Source organism: Bolinopsis microptera, chromosome 10 (assembly GCF_026151205.1).
Source record: "Bolinopsis microptera isolate Bmic1 chromosome 10, MBARI_Bmic_1.0, whole genome shotgun sequence".
NCBI lineage: Eukaryota > Metazoa > Ctenophora > Tentaculata > Lobata > Bolinopsidae > Bolinopsis > Bolinopsis microptera.
In genome coordinates this window covers 2,471,588-2,485,345 of record NC_087081.1, presented here as the reverse complement: position 1 = coordinate 2,485,345, position 13,758 = coordinate 2,471,588, and the positions used below count along the sequence as shown (strand labels likewise).

General features: G+C 39.8%; 1 long non-coding RNA gene across 2 annotated transcripts; it reads left to right on the top strand.

The window, feature by feature from the left end:
* The first annotated feature begins 1,359 nt into the window (after window positions 1–1,359).
* Window positions 1,360–9,814, top strand: LOC134822059 (uncharacterized). Of its 2 annotated transcripts, XR_010161114.1 has the most exons (5): window positions 1,360–1,553; window positions 1,764–1,853; window positions 4,819–4,908; window positions 8,309–8,413; window positions 8,600–9,814. It is a non-coding gene; the product is annotated as an uncharacterized LOC134822059 (long non-coding RNA). The 2 variants fall into 2 exon arrangements; XR_010161115.1 differs by lacking the exons at window positions 1,360–1,553; window positions 1,764–1,853 and adding an exon at window positions 4,488–4,608.
* Window positions 9,815–13,758: the final 3,944 nt, after the last annotated feature.

Below are 13,758 nucleotides of genomic sequence, written 5' to 3'. Positions count from 1 at the left end.
TGCAAGCTTGGGAAATCCAATCAGTTCCGACAACTAGGAACCAATCATGACATATCCCCGACAACTAGGAACCTCTGGAGATACTTTAAACTTTCAGGTGTCCACCGATTTCACAGCTGTGCTGTATATATTTCTGCACTCATTAATTAAGACAAAGATTTTTTTCAAGATAATGATAGTTCAAACCCAACATAATAATTACATACAGAATACATTACTCAATATCAATCTCATGGCCAAAGTATTTGGCAATCTCAAACAGATAGTCAACCTTGCTAGAGCAATCAGAGTATTTGTAACAGATCTGGAACAACTGGTCATTGGAAGTTTTCCTTCTAATCCTTTTCTTAGAAGGGGTTTTTTCCAACACCCAGTCGATCGAATCAGTTGAATCTGCTAGGACTTCAGAGAGGAGGTTCTGGGTCACCGACAAGGGCTGTTCAGCAGCTTTCCGCTTCAGTGAGGAGAGGACTTCACGCTTCTGTGGTGCAATGTTGTCAGCAGGGTGGTTGTGGAGTTTGGAGCCAAGGGATAAAGCGTTATCTGACAGGTTGAGGTAGGCATGATTGGGACACTTGGTAGGAGGGTTGTGCTTCCGGCATCGCCAAGCAGAGTGGATGGCTGTATCTTTAGCCTTCTTTCTGGAGTAGATGTAACCGTCCGTGTCCACCAGCTGTTGAGATCCTCTCTGTCCTTCGATGAATTTGGAGAAAGCAGGCATGTTGAATTGAAACCGATACTCTTCATGTTCACGTTTCAGTATATATACCAGAAGTGCGGTTGTATATTAACAGCTGATCAACTCCCGCACTTGTGATTTTATGTCTCGTATCACTCCCATTGCATGCTCGGCTCACATCCTTGGATACGAGAACCAGCCCCTTTCGGACCCGGCTCACATCGTTCGGACCCGGCTCACGTCCGTAATGTGAACACATACCGAGAGCTCAAACACTTCTTAATATACTTCATAATACACAGCTACTTACTGAACTGACATGTAAACCCTACCCAGGTTCTTGGTTGTCCGGCTGTTAGGATGGTTATAATATGGATCACATCACAAATGATACGTCACTGATTGGGCCATGTGATGTGATACCTGTGGGAGGCCGAAATGAGAGGTTCCTAGTTGTCGGTCACCGGTCGAGATACTTCTTTTTGTCAACTGTGACGGGCCCGCTCAAGGTAAAATATTCACTATCACAATATTAAGTTTGCTATAAAATTTACAGATCAGCTTGCGAGAGCCACAAACAGTGTTTTTAATGAAATATGTCTATAACTTGGGAGTAAAAGGCCACTGAAATTTCGTATCGTCTAACCTGAACAAGCGATCAGTTTGGAAAGAAAAACCGTTTGATTCATTCTGTCTTCTGATTGGCTGAAAACTGTATACTACATTTTTTATCTTTTTACAACCCCCCATTTACAGATGGCCGCGGAGAGAGCAGTAAAGACAGAAGCTGAAGAGGACGATATAGAAGCAGGAGGGTCATTACGTATGGAATAAGTGAATCTGACGATGAGAAAAAAAGCTGCTGAAGTTTTTGGTGAGATAAACGAGAAACCTGTCGTACGTGCGATTACTCGATAGTCGATAAGTTACCAAACTTTTCTGGCTTGATTAGACGATATTTTCTGACAATCTTGGATATTATTACAGCCTAGCTGTTATACTTTTAGTTTAATACCATCCTCTAACCCCTCCGGCCTCCATACTCGATATTATGTTATTATTTGTAAAATTAGTGATATCCCAGGTTTAAAGCTAATGGTACTGGTAGTTTTGCTTTTGGTATTTGAGACGGACTTTGGGAACTAAAACTTTCTTTGAAAACCCCTCTAAACAGGTAAAACTGCATAGTTAGTGTGTCACTCAAACATTGGGGGGGGGGGGGGGGGCAACCATATTAAAGTATATTAAAATATAGGATTTTTTCCGATTTTGACCCGGATATCTCCTTGGAGGCCTACATCAACAATTTTTGCCGGCACAATAAGCTTGAAATGCAATTCTTAATCGATTCCAAAAAGTTCTTGCAAAAATATTGAAAACTGATAGAGTTATTTCAATTTTAATAAAGTCATAATTTTGGCTAGTATTCCGAACCGAGATAATATTATGTGCAATTTTCCCAATTTTTTTCATAGAGGTCTTTTTACTTAGTAATCACTATATTCAACAAACACTGAGGTATATCTTTCACATAGAGTTAGTCTCATTAAAAAATATTGAAGTTTGATCGAATTTAGGCAAAAGCAAATTTGGGCAAAATCGTATGCCCAAATGTGGGCATATTTTTTAAAGCTCATAACTCAGCCAATTTTTGACCAATTTGGATGTAAATCCATGTACTAGTCCTAAAACAGGCTTATCTTGCGAATCTAAGCGAAAAATATAGTTCATCATGTAAATCTTAACGAAGAATATAAATATTCTAATTTTTTCCGATTTTGACCCGGGGATATACTTTATATTGCTGACCTTGTATTGTCCTTCCAAAAGATACACAGCACCATCGGCCAGCCAGTCGCCAAATACTGTAATATTAATAAAACGGAATAATGGCATATTATCTTCTTAGATGACACTTAATACAGCTCCTCCGTACACACGGCTACACTCAGCTCTGTTCACACCGCTCCCATTTGACATTACACATTCCACTGTAATTAGTGTTATTGTAAGAATAAGTTTCAAATGTGTGGTAACTGGCACGTGTGCGCGGCTCTAGTCATGCCATAATTTTATAGTCACGCACAAATTCATTCATAAAATGTATCCGAAAGTTTTATATAAACCACACTCACTTCAGCATATATTTCTATATTTTACCGCGCTCTCGGGCGTGCCGATCAGCCGATGGGGCAGGGCGGGGGTTTCAAATCATCAAATGATTTAGATTACGCTATTTCGTTTTTAATGTTTTCAAAACTTTGTTTAACCCTTTCCCTATCATTTTAGCTAAGTTCTATCTCTCCCAGCTCCCTCGTCGAGATGGCTGACGGACAACTAGGAACCTTTCAATTTTACCTAGTTAACTAATTAACATGCAAGCTTGGGAAATCCAATCAGTTCCGACAACTAGGAACCAATCATGACATATCCCCGACAACTAGGAACCTCTGGAGATACTTTAAACTTTCAGGTGTCCACCGATTTCACAGCTGTGCTGTATATATTTCTGCACTCATTAATTAAGACAAAGATTTTTTTCAAGATAATGATAGTTCAAACCCAACATAATAATTACATACAGAATACATTACTCAATATCAATCTCATGGCCAAAGTATTTGGCAATCTCAAACAGATAGTCAACCTTGCTAGAGCAATCAGAGTATTTGTAACAGATCTGGAACAACTGGTCATTGGAAGTTTTCCTTCTAATCCTTTTCTTAGAAGGGGTTTTTTCCAACACCCAGTCGATCGAATCAGTTGAATCTGCTAGGACTTCAGAGAGGAGGTTCTGGGTCACCGACAAGGGCTGTTCAGCAGCTTTCCGCTTCAGTGAGGAGAGGACTTCACGCTTCTGTGGTGCAATGTTGTCAGCAGGGTGGTTGTGGAGTTTGGAGCCAAGGGATAAAGCGTTATCTGACAGGTTGAGGTAGGCATGATTGGGACACTTGGTAGGAGGGTTGTGCTTCCGGCATCGCCAAGCAGAGTGGATGGCTGTATCTTTAGCCTTCTTTCTGGAGTAGATGTAACCGTCCGTGTCCACCAGCTGTTGAGATCCTCTCTGTCCTTCGATGAATTTGGAGAAAGCAGGCATGTTGAATTGAAACCGATACTCTTCATGTTCACGTTTCAGTATATATACCAGAAGTGCGGTTGTATATTAACAGCTGATCAACTCCCGCACTTGTGATTTTATGTCTCGTATCACTCCCATTGCATGCTCGGCTCACATCCTTGGATACGAGAACCAGCCCCTTTCGGACCCGGCTCACATCGTTCGGACCCGGCTCACGTCCGTAATGTGAACACATACCGAGAGCTCAAACACTTCTTAATATACTTCATAATACACAGCTACTTACTGAACTGACATGTAAACCCTACCCAGGTTCTTGGTTGTCCGGCTGTTAGGATGGTTATAATATGGATCACATCACAAATGATACGTCACTGATTGGGCCATGTGATGTGATACCTGTGGGAGGCCGAAATGAGAGGTTCCTAGTTGTCGGTCACCGGTCGAGATACTTCTTTTTGTCAACTGTGACGGGCCCGCTCAAGGTAAAATATTCACTATCACAATATTAAGTTTGCTATAAAATTTACAGATCAGCTTGCGAGAGCCACAAACAGTGTTTTTAATGAAATATGTCTATAACTTGGGAGTAAAAGGCCACTGAAATTTCGTATCGTCTAACCTGAACAAGCGATCAGTTTGGAAAGAAAAACCGTTTGATTCATTCTGTCTTCTGATTGGCTGAAAACTGTATACTACATTTTTTATCTTTTTACAACCCCCCATTTACAGATGGCCGCGGAGAGAGCAGTAAAGACAGAAGCTGAAGAGGACGATATAGAAGCAGGAGGGTCATTACGTATGGAATAAGTGAATCTGACGATGAGAAAAAAAGCTGCTGAAGTTTTTGGTGAGATAAACGAGAAACCTGTCGTACGTGCGATTACTCGATAGTCGATAAGTTACCAAACTTTTCTGGCTTGATTAGACGATATTTTCTGACAATCTTGGATATTATTACAGCCTAGCTGTTATACTTTTAGTTTAATACCATCCTCTAACCCCTCCGGCCTCCATACTCGATATTATGTTATTATTTGTAAAATTAGTGATATCCCAGGTTTAAAGCTAATGGTACTGGTAGTTTTGCTTTTGGTATTTGAGACGGACTTTGGGAACTAAAACTTTCTTTGAAAACCCCTCTAAACAGGTAAAACTGCATAGTTAGTGTGTCACTCAAACATTGGGGGGGGGGGGGGGGGGGGGGCAACCATATTAAAGTATATTAAAATATAGGATTTTTTCCGATTTTGACCCGGATATCTCCTTGGAGGCCTACATCAACAATTTTTGCCGGCACAATAAGCTTGAAATGCAATTCTTAATCGATTCCAAAAAGTTCTTGCAAAAATATTGAAAACTGATAGAGTTATTTCAATTTTAATAAAGTCATAATTTTGGCTAGTATTCCGAACCGAGATAATATTATGTGCAATTTTCCCAATTTTTTTCATAGAGGTCTTTTTACTTAGTAATCACTATATTCAACAAACACTGAGGTATATCTTTCACATAGAGTTAGTCTCATTAAAAAATATTGAAGTTTGATCGAATTTAGGCAAAAGCAAATTTGGGCAAAATCGTATGCCCAAATGTGGGCATATTTTTTAAAGCTCATAACTCAGCCAATTTTTGACCAATTTGGATGTAAATCCATGTACTAGTCCTAAAACAGGCTTATCTTGCGAATCTAAGCGAAAAATATAGTTCATCATGTAAATCTTAACGAAGAATATAAATATTCTAATTTTTTCCGATTTTGACCCGGGGATATACTTTATATTGCTGACCTTGTATTGTCCTTCCAAAAGATACACAGCACCATCGGCCAGCCAGTCGCCAAATACTGTAATATTAATAAAACGGAATAATGGCATATTATCTTCTTAGATGACACTTAATACAGCTCCTCCGTACACACGGCTACACTCAGCTCTGTTCACACCGCTCCCATTTGACATTACACATTCCACTGTAATTAGTGTTATTGTAAGAATAAGTTTCAAATGTGTGGTAGCTGGCACGTGTGCGCGGCTCTAGTCATGCCATAATTTTATAGTCACGCACAAATTCATTCATAAAATGTATCCGAAAGTTTTATATAAACCACACTCACTTCAGCATATATTTCTATATTTTACCGCGCTCTCGGGCGTGCCGATCAGCCGATGGGGCAGGGCGGGGGTTTCAAATCATCAAATGATTTAGATTACGCTAGTGTTATTATGACACATAACAATAGCTATACTATCTGTAAAATTGATAACGTAGTGGGGGTGGGGAGGTGTAAGAATTGGCCAATAGTGATAACCTAATTACGTAATATGTGAACTGTCCCTAAATCATTCGACACAATACCGTGTCAATAACTATTATTTAAGTACGTTACGTGAATTGTCGCGTACAGACGGTAAAGTGATCGACCCCAGGAGGTGACCGGGAATCCCGGTACCGGGATTGGCAATTTTGAGCTATCCCGGTCCCGGTCCCGGTCAACCGGGTCAAGTCACATTTTTCATCCCGGTCGCGGTCCCGGTCTGGGGGTGATGCAACGTCAATTAATGTCAGTATTCCATAAAAACCCCAAATTGACATTGACATTAATTGACATTAATTGACATTAATTGACATTAATTGACATTAATTTGTCTTGAAATTTGAGATTATCATTATTCGATAGATATTCACGTCTATGTAAGTTAGACCGGTTAAAAAAAAAACAAAATGTCCTTGAATAATTATGATTATGTTCTTATCTGTTGATCCTGAGGTTCAAAGACCACCAAAAAAAATTTAGCTTCCAACTCTTCCATCTTCGGTCCCCACCGGCCACGCCCATATTTTATTGGTTTCTTATACAGGTAAAATATCTAGAATCGGCTTTTTTAGCATGAAGGAGTAATGTTAGCTGTTTAAGATTCGTTATTCAAATATAAATGTCATGAAGGCATTTCGTTTAATGTGGGTTTTAAGTTCTGATGATGTTGAGAACCACGCCCTTGGATGGCCACGCCCATTTAAGAAAATTAAATTTCGGAAAACCGTTTTATTTTAGTTTTATTGTTTAATGATCTGAATTTTTCACATTTCACATTTCCATATGTGAAAGTAGTGAATAAATTGATGATATAAACGTTCTAAAGTGCTAAAAATATGGTAGAACTACATAATCTCTGGTCGAAAAATATCGTGTCAATTAATGTCAGTATTCCAAAATTTTGCAAAACTGACATTGACATTAATTGACATTAATTGACATTAATTGACATTAATTGACGTTGCATCACCCCCCCCCCCCCCCCCCCCCCCCCCGGTCCCGGTCAAATGCTGATTTATGATCCCGGTCCCGGTCCCGTCCCGGTTAATTCAGGATTCTTGGTCCCGGTCCCGGTCCCGGTCCCGGTCAATCACTCAAATTTGCCGGGATTTTGACCGGGATCTTTCACATAATTTCATTCACTGTGATTTTAAGTTTTTACTTTCATTCATTGTGAATTTCATCTTTAAACAACTTCTGAGCAAAATAACACAATGTTTAAAATTGCTAAACAAGTTTAGGTAACTAATATCGTTACATAACTCATAAGTGCAAACTAACATCAAGTTTTCAACTCGGGCTACGCCCAATTGTCAATTGGAATTGGAGAATGAAACTGTTGAATAATTTGAGGGATCATTGATTGAGGAATGAGGAATGAGGGTGAACTTGAGTAATCAGTACATGAACATTATTGGTGTAGTACATTAGGCCCATGCCCCATATTGACGGTTTTTTAAAAGTTTTTTCTAATTTAATATTCTAGTTATTACTTATTCAAATTGTTCAATTATAATGTAAATGAAAGTTGCAGCTTTCAATATGAGAATACCAGTTTTGGTCCCGGTCATCCCGGTCATCCCGGTAAAATTGGATTGTTGGTCCCGGTCCCGGTCCCGGTAAGATAGAAATCCCAGAAATTATTGGTCCCGGTCACGGTAAATTGATAATCTCAGTCCCGGTCCCGGTCCCGGTCAAGTCACATTTTGTATCCCGGTCCCGGTCCCGGTCCCGGTCAGGCCTAAAATCATGTCCCGGTCACCTCCTGATCGACCCTTTAGACTTAGTTACGCTACCACCTCTATCACCCCTTCAATCGCTCACCCCTACTAAGAGAAAGAAAACTTCGCCGGTTGAAGACGGTAGTTGATATTTGGGTTACAATGTTTTATTTTTTCTTCACTTACTGGTAATTTCCGTCAAAAATTTAAAAAGAATGTTCACTGTTAAGGACACAGTTTATTTTACATCCCAAACGTGTTGGGAATTTTCAAGATACCACATTCCATATGACACGTAACATGGATCATTCAACGTCAATTAATACAGCCACGCACTTATCCCATGAATTTGTGTTTATGTTTGTTTGTATATTACATAACCACTTTATATTACGTAATCAATCACTTTTCCGACAATTTGTACCCATGCAACTCATCCCACGTAACTGGAATATTATAAGACTTAGCTTATAAATTCTAAATAGATTTCTAAACGCACACCTATTTTTCAGGAGGTGATCTACAATAATGAAAGATGATCTATTTCTGGCCAGAAATTTGCGGAGTTCAATCGTCTTGATATCAGTCTTGGCTGCAGTTGTATCTCTAAAAATCAGGTATACATTATTTTAAAATAAAACTATCCTTCCTGGCTTAAACCCTGGTTGTTAAAACTAAAAGCCGCCTTGCATATTCATCTTTGATTAGAAATGAATCAGATTTGTTAATTTGGTAATTTCATGATAGAAGTTGAACATTTTCTCCTCATTTTCACACGTAGTAGCTTATTTTCTTTCCCTCAGTGACGGTTTGAGGAGACACTGCATCTCACTGCTCAGTGGAGACACGGGGATATGAAGCAGTTTTCCCTCTCAAAGTCCACTGAACGTTGTCACAGTCCGATCAGAGTAAGCAGCAAAGATAAAAAGAGACTTTACCTCTGATGTCAGACAGATAAATTTTGACGAAAACAGACCTCGGAGGGTTTAGTAAAGTAAACAGACTGGCTATGGTCCTAGTACAAGAGGAGGAGAACAAGATACTCGCAATCTGTACGACTAGTTACTCTCCAGTCTAAAAGGACTAGGACGAAGCAGACAAAGTGAAGAAGATTCTCGACGACCGGACCTAGCAGATAAAATAATAGCCGTTGGATTTGATACGACATCATCCAATACTGGAGTTCACAAAAGAGCATGTACTTCTCTTCAGCAGGTCCTCAATCGACAGATCCTCTGGATGGCCTGCAGACATCACGTCCTGGAGGCGGAGCTTGTAAGAGGATCTGCCTCCAAGCAACTGTTCGGTGACACAATATCACTCGAAGTAACCCTCTTCAAGATCATGAAGACCTCCTGGGAATCGATCTGCAGAACATCGTCCTTCCCGATATCCCTACGCGCTAAAGGAACGACGTAGGAGATATTCTATCCTTTATTAATCACATCCGTCAACTCAACAACCAGCCCAGAACATTACAAGGAATTCCTAGAGCTTGCTAAACTAATCCATAGAGAAAGCATAGATATGAAGAAAGGATACGTCTTCCAGATACAAAGACCTGGAGCTGACCACCATGCCAGATGGATGGCTAAGTCCATCTACATTCTACATTATGAAGATGGCTTTTCTTCACTAGATACCAATTCACTGTACGAAGAAGAGAAACGTGCAGAAGATGGCTCACTTTGTTGTCTTCGTTTATTTGAGAGCTTGGTTCAGCGCTCCTTTCCTTGAATCTACAGCCTCCGCCGACACCCGTTTGTTACAGAGTCTTCAAAGGTACAAGAGTGTGGACATAGTATCAGCCATCACCACGGCAGTCCTGAAGAGGCAAACATGGACCTGACTGAAAAGCTCGTCCCACAATCCTTGTTTGATAAAGACCTACCTCTAGAGCGAAGAGCTCTCCTTGCAGCAAGAATAGGCCAACAAACTCTTTGAGCCTTATGAACGTAAAATTATCTTAATTGATAAAAAATTATTTGGATATGTTTTCCTTTTATGAACCTCTTTATAATGACCAAATAAGGATGTTGGTACATAATTTGTCGTAGTCGTACGGGTAATGGTTTTCAACATACGTTCTACACTCTAATTTGGGTTTAGATTTTTAATAGTCTCTAAGGACTACTTGAAGTAGTACGTGTTAAAGTATGCTACGTGCAGTTGGTCGAGTACTGAGTGATCAATCATCTTCACATGTTTACTGTTTCAGTTTAGTGTAGACCTTGTTGTAGAAACTCAGTACGGTGCTCCGCAGTTAATGTCATTCTGTATCATACGAAAATGCATAGCTAGCATGAGGTATGATAATCCCTCGTATCGGAATCTTTTACATATCTAATCGATTGAGTACCTGGGGACCCCGTTTTAGGTTTTCATACACGTATCAGTCATGAATCAAGCATATTTACTAAAATCTAATATTAATATAACTACTGTGTTTGAGAACACAAAGCCCGGGGTCCCCGGGTAAGTTAAAGCTGAAAATATTCTGAGTGATTTGTGTATTTGGTAATGGTACTGGCTATAGCACTGACAACTGTGAACTGAGCACTCTCGTGAATAGCTATTTGTCAATAGTTTACGAATGACTCCATTATTAACCGTTCTCTTTAAATTATGTAATAAAATTATTAGAATATGATCATTAAATTATGTAATAAAATGATTAAAATATGAAAGTTGACATAAATTCTATGATATGTCTACCACCTTTTTCCACTTGATTGTATTAACCTTTAGACCTCCGGCTTTTGTGTTCTTTAACACGATTGATATATAATATGGTGGAATGACATTGGTCGCGTTTTTGGTGTGGAATGCTAGGCGAGTTGTCGTGTGATCATTAACAATTCAGTAATAGTAATACTAGTTATACCATCATGAAACCTTTGATCCGTCAAAGTTCGGGATTGCAATTGCAATTGCAAATTGACCAAAACAAATGAGAAACTTCATAAAGTATCACAACGCTACCGCACTAGTAACAACAACATGTCGCTTGTCGGCTTGTTGCCACTCTGTCACATACTGCTTTTAAAAGGTCCACCGATATGCGATTATCATTACAAAACATATATTTTGCGCGCTCAGCATTCCACGCGCAAAAACGCGCCCGTCCGAGAGACCTGCGCGTATTAGAGGGTTCAGTCTCACCAGGCTATGTTAATGAACATAATAGCCTGGGGTCCTCAGGTAAGAGTTTCTACGATACAGGGGGAGCCGCGCACTCGTGCGCGGCGGGTCATACAACTTATGAAAAAGACTTAACTACAAACTATCGCAGTTGAAATGCAAAAGTATAATAAACCTGTCGCGTCTATTATACTCGATAACAAGCATTAGACTTAGAGGCAGTATACTTAATGCGCTATGAGTTGGCACAGGATTTTTTTTCTCCGATTTTGATAAATTTGTTGACACACGCTGTAACCCCTTTTGAGCGCGCGCGAAGCGCGCGCGGCCGGCCGGCCGCAAAAGGCTCTCTCGCCGGCCGGCGGCCGGAGTGCACGCTTCGCGTGCACGAGAGGTATACAACGTGTAGCAATAAATTTGGTACCAAAGGTTGTCTAGAAATGTGAATAAAATAATTTTACCGTGCAGCAATTTTCGCTGAAAATATTGTCCTTCGAAATTACAATTTTGGTACCAAAAGATGCGTCTGACCAAGCTTAGGGGTCGTTCGCATATTACGTAATCAGCTGAGGGGGGGGGGGGTGTTTCCGAATGATTACGCTAGTGTAATTTTGACACAATAGCTATGTGTAAAACTGATTACGGGGGGGGGGGGGGGGGGGGGGTAAAAATGTTCCAAAAAAATGATTACGCAATATGTGAACGACCCCTTACGATGCTGTAAACAAGAAATGCGGGCGCTTTTCTTTTGTGGAATGTGGATGGCCACTCAATTTCCCGATCCGTGATGGCGTATTTTATCATATTCCATACCACCTTGGGACCCCAGTCTTTACTGTTTACAAGAATGCAGATATGGCGGAGTGACAGGCCGAGCTCCGCCCAGTTAATATAATTCCATATTGAATTTGAAAATCGTGTATATTTATATTTCTATGTAACCATGTTATATTGCTATGTAACCATGTTTATTGTTTATGCAACCTGACACGGATCTGTACAAAATAGTAATACTAACTCAAAATAATAATAATATGCTATCATACAATTAGTCCCTAGCGGGATGCGTGCATGGTGAAATTAACAATGTACTTGGACAGTCCAGCACCGCGCGCCAACAATTGTTTAAATTTAATTCAGATTATCGCGCAAAATAACTTTGCGCAGGCAGAAACGTGGGCGATAACTGGGGGCGAGGGCAGGTACGCACGGTCGCAAGCTACCATATACAAAAAGAACCTCGTTCGCTACCCCTTGTCCTTGACTCTTTTGTGCCTTCGGCACTTTGAGTCATGGATCGGGAAAAAATTATTTCAAAATATTTGATATTTTAGAAGTTACAGGCATTTTAAGCGAGAAATTATCCATTTTTCGTCCTTTTTACAAACTTGCTATGCACAGGAGGCCCACATACAGCTCGACCTTCTCGTGCTGCACCATGCACGGTGGCTTGGTTAATCACATGATTATTAATTGCAGTGTAAGATATTTCATTAAGGCGAGCAGATTCTTGAGTACGTATGGACAATTGTGGACTACGAAAGTAAGATGTTTCAAAAGTAATACCACCAGTTAAATGACATGGCATGATTGGCATAACAATATTTAATTATATATAAATTATTAGATCGTTGCACCGTATATATAATATGTTGAACACAGTTTCATATATAGAATATGTTAAAAAATCTGAATTGGTCTATTTTACAAATATATACGTCTTCAACAACACATGGTATCACAAGCACTGTTCTAACTTGTGACACAGAGAGAGAGCGCGATCCAATGTGGTGTTCCCCAGCGCACAGCGCTTTTACACTTTACACAGCGCTCTTTTGCTTAACACAGCGCTTTTACACATTGCGCAGTGTTACTCGGGTGTAATGTCTTAGCAGATCTCAGTGAACTTAAAGTACATAGTGCTGAAAGTGCACAGCTCTCTCAAATCGAATGTTAAAAGTGTACGATGACTTTACATTACGATTCCAAGGTGCGCAGCGTCTTCAGGTAATACTTCGAAAGGTAAAAGTTCTGTGCGCTGGAAACTCACTTCAGTAGATCGGGTGAAATCTGTGTCACATGTTATCACAAGAACGATCTTAAAAGTATAGAAAGATTCCAAACAAAGCTGATAGCCGTGCTTCCAAGTAAAATAGAATTAAATCATATATTATAAGAGTGTTATTTAATTAAAATATCCATTCAGTATAATATGACTCAATTGAACAATTTCGTAATTTTCTATTAATGTGATGCGCAAAAACTGTGGAAATCTTACATATCAAATGAAATCTTTTGAACGGGAAATACAATGCTTTAACATGGTTACAGAATTCGGAACGGCACAAATCTTTGTACACCCTATTACATTATTAGTATTAGTCAACCAACAAATCTTAACATAATGATAATTATCAAAACAGAATGGTGAGCTGAACATGGGCTTTAGCAGAGGCGGCTATTGAGGGCGTCCAGGCGTCCGTGGACGCCTTTAAATTATTATCTGGTGGCTGGTGCTTAAAATAGAAATAGTAATTAGTAATAGTGTTAGGAAATAACAAATCGCAATATAAAGGTCTTCGTTTACTATCATACGTTTTAATGTAAGCGCACGCATGATCTTCGTGAAATTTTGTGTTGTAGGGAGTCCAATCCTACCTCTGGACTACTCAGCCGCGCAGTTTTAACACATAGTTAATTGTAAACGTTACAAAGCACATCGTGCGCATCCCACTACAGGTAATCTATTATGATTTGCCTCGATTTGGGGGTCCAGGACCCTTTGAACTATTGACTGTTGTGATACTGCGCGGCTGAGATC